The following is a 14,928-nucleotide window of genomic DNA, read 5'->3' on the forward strand; positions in this document are numbered from 1 at the left end:
CTGCCACCTGTCCAAAACCCCGGATAAACCTCCGGTAGTAATTCGCAAAACCCAAGAACCGCTGCACCTCTTTAACCGTAGTTGGGGTTTGCCAATTACGCACGGCGGACACTCGGTCCACCTCCATTCTCACCCCTGACGCAGACAACTGGTAACCCAAAAAGGAAACTGACTCCTGGAAGAACAGACATTTCTCAGCTTTGACATACAGGTCATGCTCCAACAGTCTCCTCAATACCCTGCGCACCAGGGCTACATGCTCGGCCCGAGTAGCACTGTACACAAGAATATCATCTATGTACACCACTACTCCCTGCGCCTGCATGTCCCGGAAAAGTTTGTCTACAAACGATTGGAAGACTGATGGAGCATTCATTAACCCATATGGCATGACGAGATACTCGTAATGGCCGGAGGTAGTACTAAATGCTGTCTTCCACTCATCGTCCTCCCTAATGCGCACCAAGTTATATGCGCTCCTGAGATCCAATTTTGTGAAGAACCTTGCCCCGTGTAAGGACTCCGTCATGGTCCCAATCAGAGGAAGTGGATAGCTGTACTTCACCGTCACCTGATTGAGACCGCGGTAATCAATACACGGACGCAAACCTCCATCCCTTTTCTTCACAAAAAAGAAGCTCGAGGACGCGGGAGAAGTGGAGGACCGTATGTATCCCTGTCTCAGAGACTCGGCAATGTAAGTCTCCATTGCCCTTTTCTCCTCCTGTGACAAAGGATACACATGGCTCCGCGGAAGCGCTGCTCCTGTCTGGAGGTCTATCGCACAATCCCCTTGTCTATGAGGTGGCAACTGTGCCGCTCTGGTCTTACTGAACACGAGCGCCAAATCCTCATACTCAGGAGGAATGTGCAGTGCTGGCATCTGGTTCGGACTCTCCACCGAGGTCGCCCCTACGGAAACACCCAGACATAACCCCTCACACTGAGCAGACCACCCTTTAAGAGCCTTCTCTCGCCACGAAATAGTAGGATCATGGGTCATCAACCAGGGAAGCCCCAGTACCACCGGATACGCAGGAGAGTCGATCAGATAGAGTTGAATCGTCTCCTCATGACCCCCCTGCGTCATCATCCTAAGTGGCGCTGTGACCTCCCCAATCAACCCAGATCCTAACGGACGACTATCTAGGGCATGTACAGGAAAGGGTTTCTCGACTGGAAGGAGGGGAATCCCTAACTTAACACAGAATCTCCGATCTACAAAATTCCCAGCTGCGCCTGACTCGACTAGCGCCTTATGCTGGGACCGAGGTGCAACCTGTGGGAAACAAACAGGTAAGGTAATGTGTACGACAGAAAGCTCTGGGTAAGTAGGGCGCCTACTCACCTGGGTGGACTCCCCACTGTATGACCTGCTCTCTCCCTCACCAGGGGACCCTCCCCAGCACCTAGCCGCGGTGTGCCCTCCGCGCCCACACTTGGTGCAGGAGACTGCCCCCCTCGGGCTCCTACCTCTTCTCCCTCTAGCACCAGCACCTCCAAGCTCCATCGGACACTGCTCGGAGGCGCTGGAGGGTGGAATGGGGGGCCCCCACCTGGGACGTCCGCGGGTCGCCAGCAGGTTGTCCAGTCGAATGGCCATGTACACCAGCTGGTCAAATGTTAGTGTAGTGTCCCTGCAGGCTAACTCCCTGCGGACGTCCTCCCGAAGGCTACATCTGAAGTGGTCTATGAGGGCCCTCTCATTCCACCCCGCATCAGCCGCTAGAGTCCGGAACTCCAGCGCAAACGCCTGAGCGCTCCTCATCCCCTGTCGGAGGTGGAATAGACGTTCCCCCGCCGCTCTCCCCTCTGGTGGATGGTCGAAGACCGCACGGAAGCGACGGGAGAACTCCGCATAGGTGACTGTGGCGGCGTCTATTCCCCTCCATTCGGCGTTGGCCCACTCCAACGCCTTGCCGGTGAGACAGGAGATGAGGGCGGAAACGCTCTCGTATCCCGAGGGCGCCGGGTGTATGGTGGCAATGTAGAGCTCCACTTGTAAGAGGAACCCCTGACACCCGGCAGCGGTGCCGTCGTACGCCCTCGGGAGCGAGAGCCGAATCCCACTGGGTTCCGGTCGATGGACGGGCTGGCTGTCCGGTGGTGATGGTGCGATAGGTGGGGCTGTGGGAACCCCGCTGGTCTCCCATTGACGAAGGGTGTCCATGACGCCCTCCAAGGCGTGCCCGATTCGGTTGATCCGGTGCTCTTGACCAAGGAGACGCTCCTCCATGGTGTCGACGGGTGCTCCTGCTGATTCCATGTTGTGGTGTGTAATTCTGTCACGTTGCTGTGTATAGGTGTGGTGTAGAATCAGGCGCAGGCAGCAGAGGATAAGTCCAACAAGACTTTACTTAAGCACAAAAATATATCCAAAACAGCCCGGAGGCAAAAGGACGCACACAGGCGTAAATGCGAGCGCACACACAGGTGCGTAAAACTCTCCTAACACACAAGGAGGAAGCTAAGGAAAATAGCGTACCGACACGGGTAGCGCAACCACGACACGAACAATTACACACAACACTAACCTAACAACAAGGAAACTAAATAGGGTGCTAAATGAGACCTAACACAAAACAGGTGTGACTAACAGACAAAACCAAACAAACAAGAAACATAGAGTGGTGGCAGCTAGAACTCCGGAGACGACGACCGGCGAAACCTGCCTGAACAAGGAGGAGGAGCCGCCTCGGCCGAAACCGTGACATTTGCACACCTGGATTGTACAACATTTGCACATAATTCTTAAAACAATTCTTCAAGCTCTTTCAATTTGGTTGTTAATCATTGCTAGACAGCCATTTTCAAGTCTTGCAATAGATTTTCATGCCGATCGAAACTGTAACAATGCCACTTAGGAACATTCAATGTTGTCTTAGTAAGCAACTCTGGTGTATATTTGGCCTTGTGTTTTAGGTTATTGTCCTGCTGAAAAGTGAATTTGTCTCCCAGTGTCTTTTGAAAAGCAGACTGAACCAGGTTTTCCTCTTGCGTTTTGCATGTGCAAAAGTGTAATTAATAACTTCACCATGCTCAAAGGGATATTAAATGTCAGATTTGTTTTCTTTTTACCAATCTACCATTGGTGCCCTTTTTTTGCGAGGCATTGGAAAAGCTCCCTGGTCTTTGTGGTTGAATCTGTTTGAAATTCGCTGCTCTACTGAGGGACCTTTAAGATAATTGTATGTGTGGGGTACAGAGATGAGGTAGTCATTGAAAAATCATGTTAAACACTATTATTGCACAGAGAGTGAGTGCATGCAACTTATTATGTGACTTGTTAAGCAAATCTTTACTCCGGAAATAATTTAGGCTTGCCATAAGAAAGGGGTTGAGGAAAGGGGTTGAATACTTATTGACTTGTAAAAATGTTTTAAAACATAATTCCACATTATGGGGTATTGTGTGTAGGGCAGTGACAAAAATCTCAATTTAATCAATTTAAATTAGATATGTAAAAGGTTGGACCAATAAAATCCAAAATATTTAATTGAAGTTGAATGTTAAGTTTTATTTGTATGAATTAACAATATTAAAATCAGCCTAAATTGTTTGTCTTGTTGAAAACTCAACATAAAACTGACACAATAACTTCTAAATAGATATAAAGTTAAAATAGATAATATTATTATTCTGGTAACTGCACAAAAGATGCAGAGAAACAGTGACTAGTAGATGTTAACACCATTCTGCCGTCATGTAGACTTACTTCACCAACTTCATGTCTTGTATCCGACCACTGTCTCTCCAACTAACTGTGTCTTCTCTCCTCAGTCATCATTGACTTTATATGGTCTTAAACTGCCTTCAGTAAGATAGTTGAACTCAGCAGTTCCTCTATACTGGAACCCATTAAACGGATGCTCTGTGAACTCAACACTCAAAATAAATTGGCTCAAAATAAAGAGTAGCCTACATCATCGTATCACCACTATAGTAGCAGTTAAACACTTTTCATCCCAGCAAATTCTACAAATATGCAGATAATCAAAGAGCACACAATTATAAATGTATAAAAAGTACCAACAGAAAACAAATACACAATGACAATACTGTACGTAAAAACATTTACTACACATTGGCAAAAAAATTATTTTGACTTCCTACAAGCCTCTCAGGCTGGTGTTTACAGAACATTTGTGTGTCTGATTAGGATATAAAGGGCTGGTCTCCAAGAGGCCAGTTAGACATTATCTCTGCTTCTATGCTGGAAGTTGTCTCCCTGTTGCAACTTGTATTAATCCAGATTGATTTATGATTGACTTTATCAATGATTTCTCTTCTCTTTTGTTCAGAGAGGCACAAATATCATACACCCAAGACATGCTAACCTTTCACCATTGCAATAACATGGGAGGTTAGGATTTTTGGGGGGGAGTATGATATTTTCTCACTCATCATTTTTCACAATTCATTTAGGATGATCCGTCCTCGTGGTAGCATCCACATTAATGTACAGTAGAAGTGTTTAGAAACATATTCTATTCTTATTTGCAATAAAAGTGACTGCAAAATGACACAATACATTATTTACCATTAATTTCTATTGGGCACAAAATAATCTGAAACACAACCAAAACAAACAGCAAATGCATCCAACAAGTTTGTAGAGTCACAAGCTTGATGTTGTCATTGTGTGCTAATATGGGACCAAATACTACACATTTTACTACTTTAATACACATAAGTGAATTTGTCCCAATACTTTTGGTCCCCTAAAATGGGGGGACTATGTACAAAACGTGCTGTAATTTCTAAACAGTTCACCCGATTTGGATTAAAATACCCTGGAATTAAAGCTGACAGTATGCATTTTAACCTCATAGTCAATGTTTCATTTCAAATCAAAAGTTCTGGAGAACGGATTCTAAAAAGTTAAATAAATGGCACTGTCCCAGTACTGTTGGAGCTCAGTGCACACAAGACATACTGTATATACCCCAAATACTTAAAATGCACCTCTTTTATTCACTTGTGCATAAAGCCCATCTATGTAGTTAAGGTGTGGTTCCTGGGGCCCTCACCTGGTCACATTGACTTCAGCGTACTCACTCTCCTGCCCCTGGACCCTGTTCCCGTCCTGGGCTGCAGCTGGGGTCTCTTTGGGCCGTAGTTTGGAGAAGTCTATGTCACCATAGTGGATCTCTTCAGGCTGGTCTTCTGCAGGTTCCTCTGGTTTCTCTCTGGCTGTGGTCTGGTTAACACACACCGTCCCAACCGGGGAGTTCTGTGGAGAGAACACAGAGAGAGGAACAGGTGTAAAGTTCTAAGCTCAGTCATTTGTAAAACTCTAAAGTCAGCAGGTTACACAACACATACTGAGGGGATGTAAATGACAATGTCAATTAAACTGACAGAAGAAAATAATTACATTTTGACAACAAATGAGCTCCAATCTACAGAAAACATTGTCAAAGTCCAACAGCTATTCTGTTATCATTCAATGTTCTCACAAGACGTAGCATTGCTATCAGTGTGGTCATCTCCCCCTGAACTTCCTCTAAAATGATGTTAACCTCATGGCTTTGGAGAGTTTCAGCATTAATTCAGTACTTCCTTAGATACACTTTGTAGATGTGTTATGAATGTTGAGCCTTATTCCCACCTGTCCCTGTGGATTGTCCGTCCTTTCAAGTCCATCGGGGAGCCTAGAGTTTCTCCTCCTGGAAGACATTTAGAAAGGTATTCTGAATGCACTGAGAGGGTTTTCATATGCAAAAGCACAAACACAACATAAATAGATAGTTTTGCATTGATGCCAGGAATAGTTTTTACCATCCATAAAGACTGATCAGGCTGATAAGCAGAAAGACCCCCAGAGTTCCTGCTGCAACCCCAGACACCACAGGCTCTACTTGCCCTGAAAATACAGCACATATTATGGTCATTTCTCACAAAAAGATCTCTAAAGGACAGTACATGAACAAAAGTATGTGGACACCTGCTCGTCGAACATCTCATTCCTATATCATGGGCATTAATATGGAATATAGAATGTAATTGTATGCTGTAGCATTAAGATTTCCCTTCACTGGAACTAAGGGTTCTAGCCAGAACCATGACAATCAGCTCCAGACCATTATTCCTCCTCCACCAAACTTTACAGTTGGCACTATGCGTTGGGGAAGGTAGCGTTCTCCTGGCATCCGTCAAACCCAGATTCGTCCGTCGGACTGCCAGATGGTGAAGCGGGATTCATCACTCCAGAGATCCGGTTTCCTCCTCTCCAGAGTCCAATGGCGGTGAGCTTTACACCACTCCAGACGATTATTGGCATTGCGCATGGTGATCTTAGGCTTGTGTGCGGCTGCTCGGCCATGGAAACCCATTTCATGAAGCTCCCGACAAACAGTTCTAGTGCTGACGTTGCTTCCAGAGGCAGTTTGGAACTCGGTAGTGAATGTTGCAACTGAGGTCAGATGATATTTACGAACTATGTGCTTCAGCACTCGGCAGTCCCGTTCTCTGAGCTTGTGTGGCATACCACTTCGCGGCTGAGATGTTGTTGCTTCTAGAAGATTCCACTTCACAATAACAGCACTTACAATTGACCGGGTTAGCTCAAGCAGGGCAGAAATTTGACGAACTAACTTGTTGGAAAGGTGGAATCCTACGACAGTGCCACGTTGAAAGTCCCTGAGCTCTTGAGTAAGGCCATTCTACTGCCAATGTTTGTCTATGGAGATTGCGTGGCTGTGTGCTCGATTGTATACACCTGTCAGCAACGGGTGTGGCTGAAATAACCAAATCTACTAATTTGAAGGGGTGTCCACATACTTTTGTATATACAGTGTTTGTGTACTAAGATTGTGCCCGACATGCCCGTTTCACCTATAATAGCCAGCTTCTTTTCCTTTGACTTCCCAAGGCCGTGACTATTTCTTGCTTCACAGTAGTACAGTCCTCCATCACCAACAGTCACATTGAGGGTGTAACTCTGTCCAGATGCTACCTGTGTTGGTTTACCCCCACTGATCTGGAACCAGGTGAAGTTTGTCACAGGAGGGTTGGCTGTACTGCTGCAGGTCAGATTAACACAGCTGCCCACTAATACTGGATCAGCTGGACTGATGGAGGCCGAGGTGTCCTTAGGAGAGACTGAGGGAGAGGGGTTCATTTAGAATGTATCTGGATGTGGTATATTGAACAGTCTAATCAAAACCACTCTATGACAATCATAAGTGAAAACATGATAGAATGATCTATTCTACAGGAAACTGTGACTAAATCTTACATGAAACGTTAAGCATCATGGTATGTTCAGCTGTCTTGTTGCTTGTCCCTACTGGGTAGACTGCAGTACACGTGATGTTCTTCTCATGATGAAGGTATGACAGAGTGAAGTTCACCGTGGAGAGAACTCATTTGGTTTGGTCTGGATTCTCCTGCAGTTGGTTCTCAGGTGTGAACTGTGTTGGGAGAGTCCATGCCAGCTCAGGGGGGTGTTCGGGACAGGGAGCGACAGCAGAGCAGTTCATACTGACAGGGGTCCCTTCCTTCATCTCACCTGAGACAGTAATGTTGGGACTGGGAGGCAAATCTGTAATACATTGCAGATAAAGATATTTTACACTGACAGGCACACTGTCTACTTGGTCATATTCTACTCATATCATTTTTGAAACATTGAAAAAAGTTAAATAGTCTCTTACCCCTGACAACAATATTTACAGACTGTCACGGTTTCGGCCGAGGCTGCCTCTCTCCCTTGTTCGGGCAGGTTTCGGCGTTCGTCGTCTCCGGAATTCTAGCTGCCACCGTTGCATGTTCTATGTTTCCTGTTTGATTAGTTTTGTCTGTTAGCCACACCTGTCTTGTGTTATGTCTCATTAAGCACCCTATTTAGTTTCCTTGTTGTTAGTGTAGTGTTGTGTGTAATTGTTTCGTGTCAGGTGTTTGTGCGTTACCAGTGTTTCGGTACGCCAGTTACGATTTACTTCCTCCTCGGTTGAGGAGAGTTTTTGCGCCCTGTGTTTGTGCGCTCGTTTTGACGCCTGTGTGCGTCTGTTGGCCTCTGGCCGTTTTTTGGATTATTTTGCACTCGCTAGTAAAGTCTTGTTGGACTGTACATCTGCTTCTGCGCCTGATTCCACACCTCACCATTTCTAACACCGTGACAGAATTACACACCCTTGACATGGAATCAGCAGGAGCCGAAGCAGCCCCGACGAGACTGGAGGTCCAGGTTCGGGAACAACAGGACCAGATACAGCAGATGGGGACCGCCCTGCAGGAGGTGATCACCACGCTCCGAGGCTGGGGAGCGCCTCCACCACCTCCCTCCCTGCCAGCACCATCGGCCAGTCCGCCCATTCCAGCGCCAGAACCCCGAGGAATCCAACTCTCTCTCACGACGGCCTACGACGGAACCGCGGCTGGGTGTCAGGGATTCCTCCTCCAGGTGGAGCTGTACCTGGCCACCGTACACCCGGCACCCTCGGGGCATGAGAGCGTGTCCGCCCTGATCTCCTGCCTGTCCGGGAAGGCGTTGGAGTGGGCCAACGCGGAGTGGAGGAAGATCGACGCCGAGACTATCACCTACAACGAGTTCTCCCGCCGCTTCAAGGCGGTGTTTGACCATCCCCCGGAGGGGAAAGCGGCGGGGGAGCGTCTGGTCTTCCTCCGGCAGGGGAGGAGGAGTGCCCAAGAATTCGCTCTCGAATTCCGTACTCTAGCGGCAGATGCAGGGTGGAATGAGCGGGCCCTCGTCGATCTATACAGATGTAGCCTACGAGAGGACGTCCGTCGGGAGCTGGCTTGTAGGGACACCAGTCTCTCGTTCGACCAGCTGGTCGACATGTCCATCAGGCTGGATAACCTATTGGCCACCCGCGGACGTCCTGAGGGGGGTCCGTCCATTTCACCCTCCAGCGCCTCCGAGCCGTGTCCTATGGAGCTCGGGGGCGCTGGCGCTAGAGAGAGGAGGAGTCGGTTGGTTAGGGGGTCCATCCACTGCACCAACTGTGGTCGGGGAGGACACACCGCGGCTAGGTGCTGGGGATGGCCTCCTAGGGAGGATGACGACAGGTCCCGCACTGGGGATTCCCTCCAGGTGAGTAGGCGCCCCACTCACCCAGAGCTCACTGTTGCCCATTTTTGGATGCCTGTGCGTTTTCCACAGGTAGCACCTCATTCCCAGCATAAGGCGCTGGTAGATTCAGGCGCGGCTGGGAATTTTATTGATAAAAAGTTTTGTTTAGCGTTAGGGATTCCCCTTGTTTCTGTTGATGTTCCTTTCCCCGTTCATGCCCTAGATAGTCGTCCGTTGGGTACGGGCTTAATCAGGGAGGTCACGGCGCCACTTAGGATGTGTGCGCAGGGGGATCATCAGGAGATGATTCAGCTGTTCCTGATTGATTCTCCTGCGTATCCGGTGGTGCTGGGCATGCCCTGGTTGAGTACCCATAACCCAGCTATTTCGTGGCAGGAGAGGGCTCTGATGGAGTGGTCTGCTCAGTGTGTGGGTAGATGTTTGGGCGTTTCCGTAGGGGCTACCTCGGTGGAGAGTCCAAACCAGGTGCCCGCATTGCACGTTCCCCCTGAGTATGGGGATTTGGCTATTGCGTTTAGTAAGGCGAGGGCGACGCGGTTGCCACCCCATAGGCAGGGAGATTGTGCGATAGACCTCCAGGCAGGAGCTGCGCTCCCACGGAGCCATGTGTATCCTCTGTCTCAGGAGGAGAAGAAAGCTATGGAGATTTACATAGACGAATCTCTGAGACAAGGATACATACGGCCTTCCACTTCCCCTGCGTCCTCGAGTTTCTTTTTTGTGAAGAAAAAGGATGGTGGTTTGCGCCCGTGCATCGATTACCGTGGTCTCAATCAGATTACGGTGAAGTACAGTTATCCACTCCCGCTGATTGCGACCATGACTGAGTCGTTGCATGGGGCGCGTTTCTTCACTAAATTAGATCTCAGGAGCGCGTACAACTTGGTGCGCATCAGGGAGGGTGATGAATGGAAGACAGCCTTTAGTACCACCTCGGGCCATTACGAGTATCTGGTCATGCCATACGGGTTGATGAACGCTCCGTCAGTTTTCCAATCATTCGTGGATGAGATCTTCAGGGACATGCAGGGGCAGGGGGTGGTTGTGTACATTGATGACATTCTCGTGTACTCGCCTACCCGTGTCGAGCATGTGGCCCTGGTGCGTAGAGTGTTGCGGAGGCTGGTGGAGCACGACCTGTATGTGAAGGCAGAGAAGTGTCTGTTTTTCCAGGAGTCGGTCTCCTTTTTGGGTTATCAGTTGTCTGCGTCAGGGGTGAAGATGGAGGTAGACCGGGTGTCGGCCGTGCGTAATTGGCAAACACCAACCACTGTGAAGGAGGTGCAGCAGTTTTTGGGGTTTGCAAATTACTACAGGAGGTTTATCCGGGGTTTTGGACAGGTGGCAGCTCCCATCACGTCTCTTTTGAAGGGGGGTCCGGTGCGTCTGCAGTGGTCGGCCGAGGCGGACAGGGCGTTTGGGAGGCTGAAGGACCTGTTTACCTCGGCCCCGGTGCTGGCGCATCCGGATCCCTCTTTGCCGTTCCAGGTAGAGGTGGACGCGTCAGAGGCCGGTTTAGGAGCCGTGCTTTCACAACGGTCTGGCGCGCCACCTAAACTCCGCCCCTGTGCTTTTTATTCTAAGAAGCTCAGTCCGGCGGAGCGGAACTATGACGTAGGGGACAGGGAGCTGTTAGCCGTGGTACAGGCTCTAAAGGTGTGGAGGCACTGGCTTGAGGGGGCTCAACACCCTTTCCTCATTTTGACGGACCACCGTAACCTGGAGTACATCCGGGCGGCGAGGAGGCTGAACCCTCGCCAGGCAAGATGGAGTATGTTCTTGACCAGGTTCACTTTTAAGATCACGTACATCCCTGGGTCACAGAATGGTAAGGCAGATGCGCTGTCTCGGCGGTATGACACGGAGGAGAGGTCCGTGGAGCCCACTCCCATACTGCCTGAGTCGTGTCTGGTGGCACCGGTAGTGTGGGAGGTCGATGCTGAACTCGAGCGGGCGTTACGCACCGACCCTAGTCCACCACAGTGCCCGGAGGGTCGGAAGTACGTTCCGCTCGAGGTTCGGGATCGATTGATCTATTGGGCTCACACGTCACCCTCCTCTGGACATCCGGGTATCGGCCGGACAGTGCACTGTCTTAGTGCCAAGTACTGGTGGCCCACGTTGGCAAGGGATGTGAGGGTTTATGTTTCCTCCTGCTCGGTGTGCGCCCAGTGTAAGGCGCCTAGACATCTGCCTAGGGGTAAGTTGCTACCCCTGCCCGTTCCACAACGACCATGGTCCCACCTCTCTGTGGACTTTATAACAGACCTTCCCCTCTCCCAAGGTAATACTACCATCCTGGTCGTTGTGGACCGGTTCTCTAAGGCCTGTCGTTTGCTCCCCATGCCGGGTCTTCCTACTGCCCTACAAACTGCCGAGGCACTGTTCACCCATGTGTTCCGGCACTACGGGGTACCCGAGGACATTGTGGCTGATCGGGGTCCCCAATTCACCTCCAGAGTCTGGAGAGCGTTTATGGAGCGGTTGGGGGTCTCGGTGAGCCTCACCTCGGGGTACCACCCGGAGAGTAATGGGCAGGTGGAACGCGTAAACCAGGATGTGGGTAGGTTTCTCAGAACATACTGCCGGGACCGGCCGGAGGAGTGGTCAAGGTACGTTCCCTGGGCCGAGATGGCCCAGAATTCCCTACGCCATTCCTCCACTAACCTGACTCCATTTCAATGTGTGTTAGGTTACCAGCCGGTTCTGGCACCCTGGCAGCAGAGCCAGATCGAGGCTCCTGCGGTGGATGAGTGGGCGCGGCGCTCGGAGGAGACTTGGAACGCTGCACACGTCCACCTGCAGCGGGCCCTCCGACGTCAGAAGGCGAGCGCTGATCTCCACCGCAGTGAGGGACCGGTGTACGCACCTGGTGATCGAGTCTGGCTCTCTACCAGAAACCTGCCCCTCCGCCTGCCCTGTCGGAAACTGGGTCGGCGGTTTGTAGGGCCATTTAAAGTCCTGAGAAGGTTGAACGAGGTATGTTATAGATTACAGCTACCTGTGGAGTATAAGTGTATTAACCCCTCGTTCCATGTGTCCCTTCTCAGGCCGGTGGTAGCGGGCCCGCTCCAAGAAAATGAGATAGGGGAGACTCCCCCGCCCCCATTGGACATCGAGGGGGCACCGGCGTACTCCGTGAGGTCCATCTTGGATTCGAGACGTCGGATGGGGGGTCTTCAGTATCTAGTGGAGTGGGAGGGGTACGGTCCGGAGGAGCGGTGCTGGGTGCCGAGGAGAGACATTTTGGACCCGTCGCTCCTGACGGAATTCCATCGGGGGTATCCGACGCGCCCTGCTCCACGTCCTCCGGGTCGTCCCCAAGGCCGGAGTCGGCGCACGTCTGGAGCCACGCGTCAAGGGGGGGGTACTGTCACGGTTTCGGCCGAGGCTGCCTCTCTCCCTTGTTCGGGCAGGTTTCGGCGTTCGTCGTCTCCGGAATTCTAGCTGCCACCGTTGCATGTTCTATGTTTCCTGTTTGATTAGTTTTGTCTGTTAGCCACACCTGTCTTGTGTTATGTCTCATTAAGCACCCTATTTAGTTTCCTTGTTGTTAGTGTAGTGTTGTGTGTAATTGTTTCGTGTCAGGTGTTTGTGCGTTACCAGTGTTTCGGTACGCCAGTTACGATTTACTTCCTCCTCGGTTGAGGAGAGTTTTTGCGCCCTGTGTTTGTGCGCTCGTTTTGACGCCTGTGTGCGTCTGTTGGCCTCTGGCCGTTTTTTGGATTATTTTGCACTCGCTAGTAAAGTCTTGTTGGACTGTACATCTGCTTCTGCGCCTGATTCCACACCTCACCATTTCTAACACCGTGACACAGACTTTTCAGTGTCTGTTGCACGGAATGGTTGACTTTCAATCCTGAAGAAGTATTTATCAGAGTAACTGGTGGTTACATTGAAGAAGACTGTGGTGCAGTTCTTCTGGGACAAGTTTCCAGTTATCTTCCCTTCATATCTGTTGACCGTCTCACTACTGTTAAATATCACATTGTCCAGACCCCCACCAAACTGTGGGAATTTTTTTAACCACACTCCAGAGGTAAGTATTGTGCTGTTAAATTTATAGTCATTTTGGTCAAGAATATAAAATGCACATGGGATTTGCACACAGGAGCCAGTCAGTACATCCAGTCTATCTGGCATTGTGGCGATCAAATCTCGTTGGCCAAAACAGGCCAAAACACCTGCAACACAAAGGACAACATCAGGGAGGTTCTGTGATCTTTTCCGTACAGTCACTCTCTCCCAATATTCTCCCTCTTCAGCAAAACATATGAACTCATTTCAATGTACAGGTGATTCCTGATGTCGCGACTCCATGCCCTAAACTGGATTATGGACATATCTGGAAAAAATCATGTTTGAATCCAGAATATTAAACTGTACTTATCAGGAGTCAACTGTACACTTTTCTACACATTGAGACAGATGGGAATATAGCTCATACCATGAAATATCATCACTTGTGCTTATTCCTCTGTCTGATTCGTAACTAGTTGTTGCTGTGTGGAAGACTCACCTGACATAAAGAGGACAATGAGAAAAAACATGTTCTCAGGACAAGCCATGTGAGAACACACACACTACTGATCACCTGAAACAGGACAAACACACACTTACTGGTAGAATAGCTTAACTCACACAACACATTGCATTGAACAATCCCCATATCAAATACAGTATGTCTTTCAGTTGTAATGTGAAGCTAATACATGAACGAATAGCAGTACTTTGAACATATTAAATCTGATTTCTTGTAAAGAATGTCCTTTAATTTATTTTGAACATTCAAATTAACAGAAAATATAGTGAAGAAGTCGATACTTACCCTAGACGGTAACGTAAACTGTCTACAGGAGAGACTATCACACACCCATAGTGTGGTCTAACTAAAGTGCTGAAATTCATGTGGCACATCTCATATCTCATCAGTGACGTACTTCCTAATAAGTGTATGAGACATTATTTCAAAAGAATACTACAGTATTTATATAACAGGATGCTTGAGTAATGTATGTATTGTTTTTACATTTAAGTGCTAAGAACATTGCATTTTTCTAATGAACTTTCTACTCTTGCACAATTTGTTTCAGTCACTTGAAACATTGCAGAGGTGGCCTTAGCCATGTTCCACCAGTTTCAAATGAAATGGGCCCCAGCTGCCCACTGACTGATTCTCAACACAAAGTGTGTTTTATCCACTGATTCAACAGCTTTATATGACCTATACATTTAATTACGCCAGGAATGAAACTGTTATACAAAATAGGTTTTTAATTGTGTGATAATCATAATAAAAGCAGTTTATTTGGGGTGATCACCTGAAACACACTACTGATCACCTGAAACAGGACAAACACACACTTACTGGTAGAGTAGCTTAACTCACACAACACATGTGTCCCTTTTTGGGGTTAGGAAAGTCAACAGCATGTTGAATTGGCCCCCAAATTGCTAAGTCCGCCCCTGATACATCTATAAATATAATAAAGGAAACTTTAGGTAATATAACCATCTCCCTCTCCCCTGTCTCCCAGGCTTCAATGGAAATATCTGTGGGATTTGTAAAATGTTTTAGCTAAATCATAAACTAAAATCCACTAATATTTTAGGTTTAGGACAAGACAACAGCATTTTGAAACTGGACACCAAATTGCTAAGTCAGCCCCCGATACATTGTTAAATACAACAAAGGAAACTCTCCCCTATCTCCAAGGCTTGAATGGAAATGTGTGTGGGATTATTTTTTTTTTTAGCTAAATCATAAACCAAAATCCACTATTAATTTTACACAAGACAGAAAAATAAAGTTAAATTTGAGTTCGATACAAAACAAATTATTGTCACATCATTTTTCAACATGAAAAACA

General features: G+C 48.4%; 1 pseudogene across 1 annotated transcript in view; it reads right to left on the reverse strand.

Moving 5' to 3' along the window:
* Positions 1 to 4,848: 4,848 nt before the first annotated feature.
* LOC311109240 (sialic acid-binding Ig-like lectin 7) overlaps positions 4,849 to 14,928 on the reverse strand; it is a 39,819-nt pseudogene continuing 29,739 nt past the window's right edge. Inside the window, exons 6-11 of the transcript in view lie at positions 12,867 to 13,242; positions 7,241 to 7,578; positions 6,829 to 7,104; positions 5,782 to 5,866; positions 5,612 to 5,669; positions 4,849 to 5,233 (exon numbers count right to left, since the gene is read on the reverse strand). The product of the transcript in view is annotated as a sialic acid-binding Ig-like lectin 7 (transcript). The remainder of the gene's footprint in view (positions 5,234 to 5,611; positions 5,670 to 5,781; positions 5,867 to 6,828; positions 7,105 to 7,240; positions 7,579 to 12,866; positions 13,243 to 14,928) is intronic.

Source organism: Coregonus lavaretus (assembly GCF_964263955.1).
Source record: "Coregonus lavaretus genome assembly, chromosome: 34".
NCBI classification, from domain to species: domain Eukaryota; kingdom Metazoa; phylum Chordata; class Actinopteri; order Salmoniformes; family Salmonidae; genus Coregonus; species Coregonus lavaretus.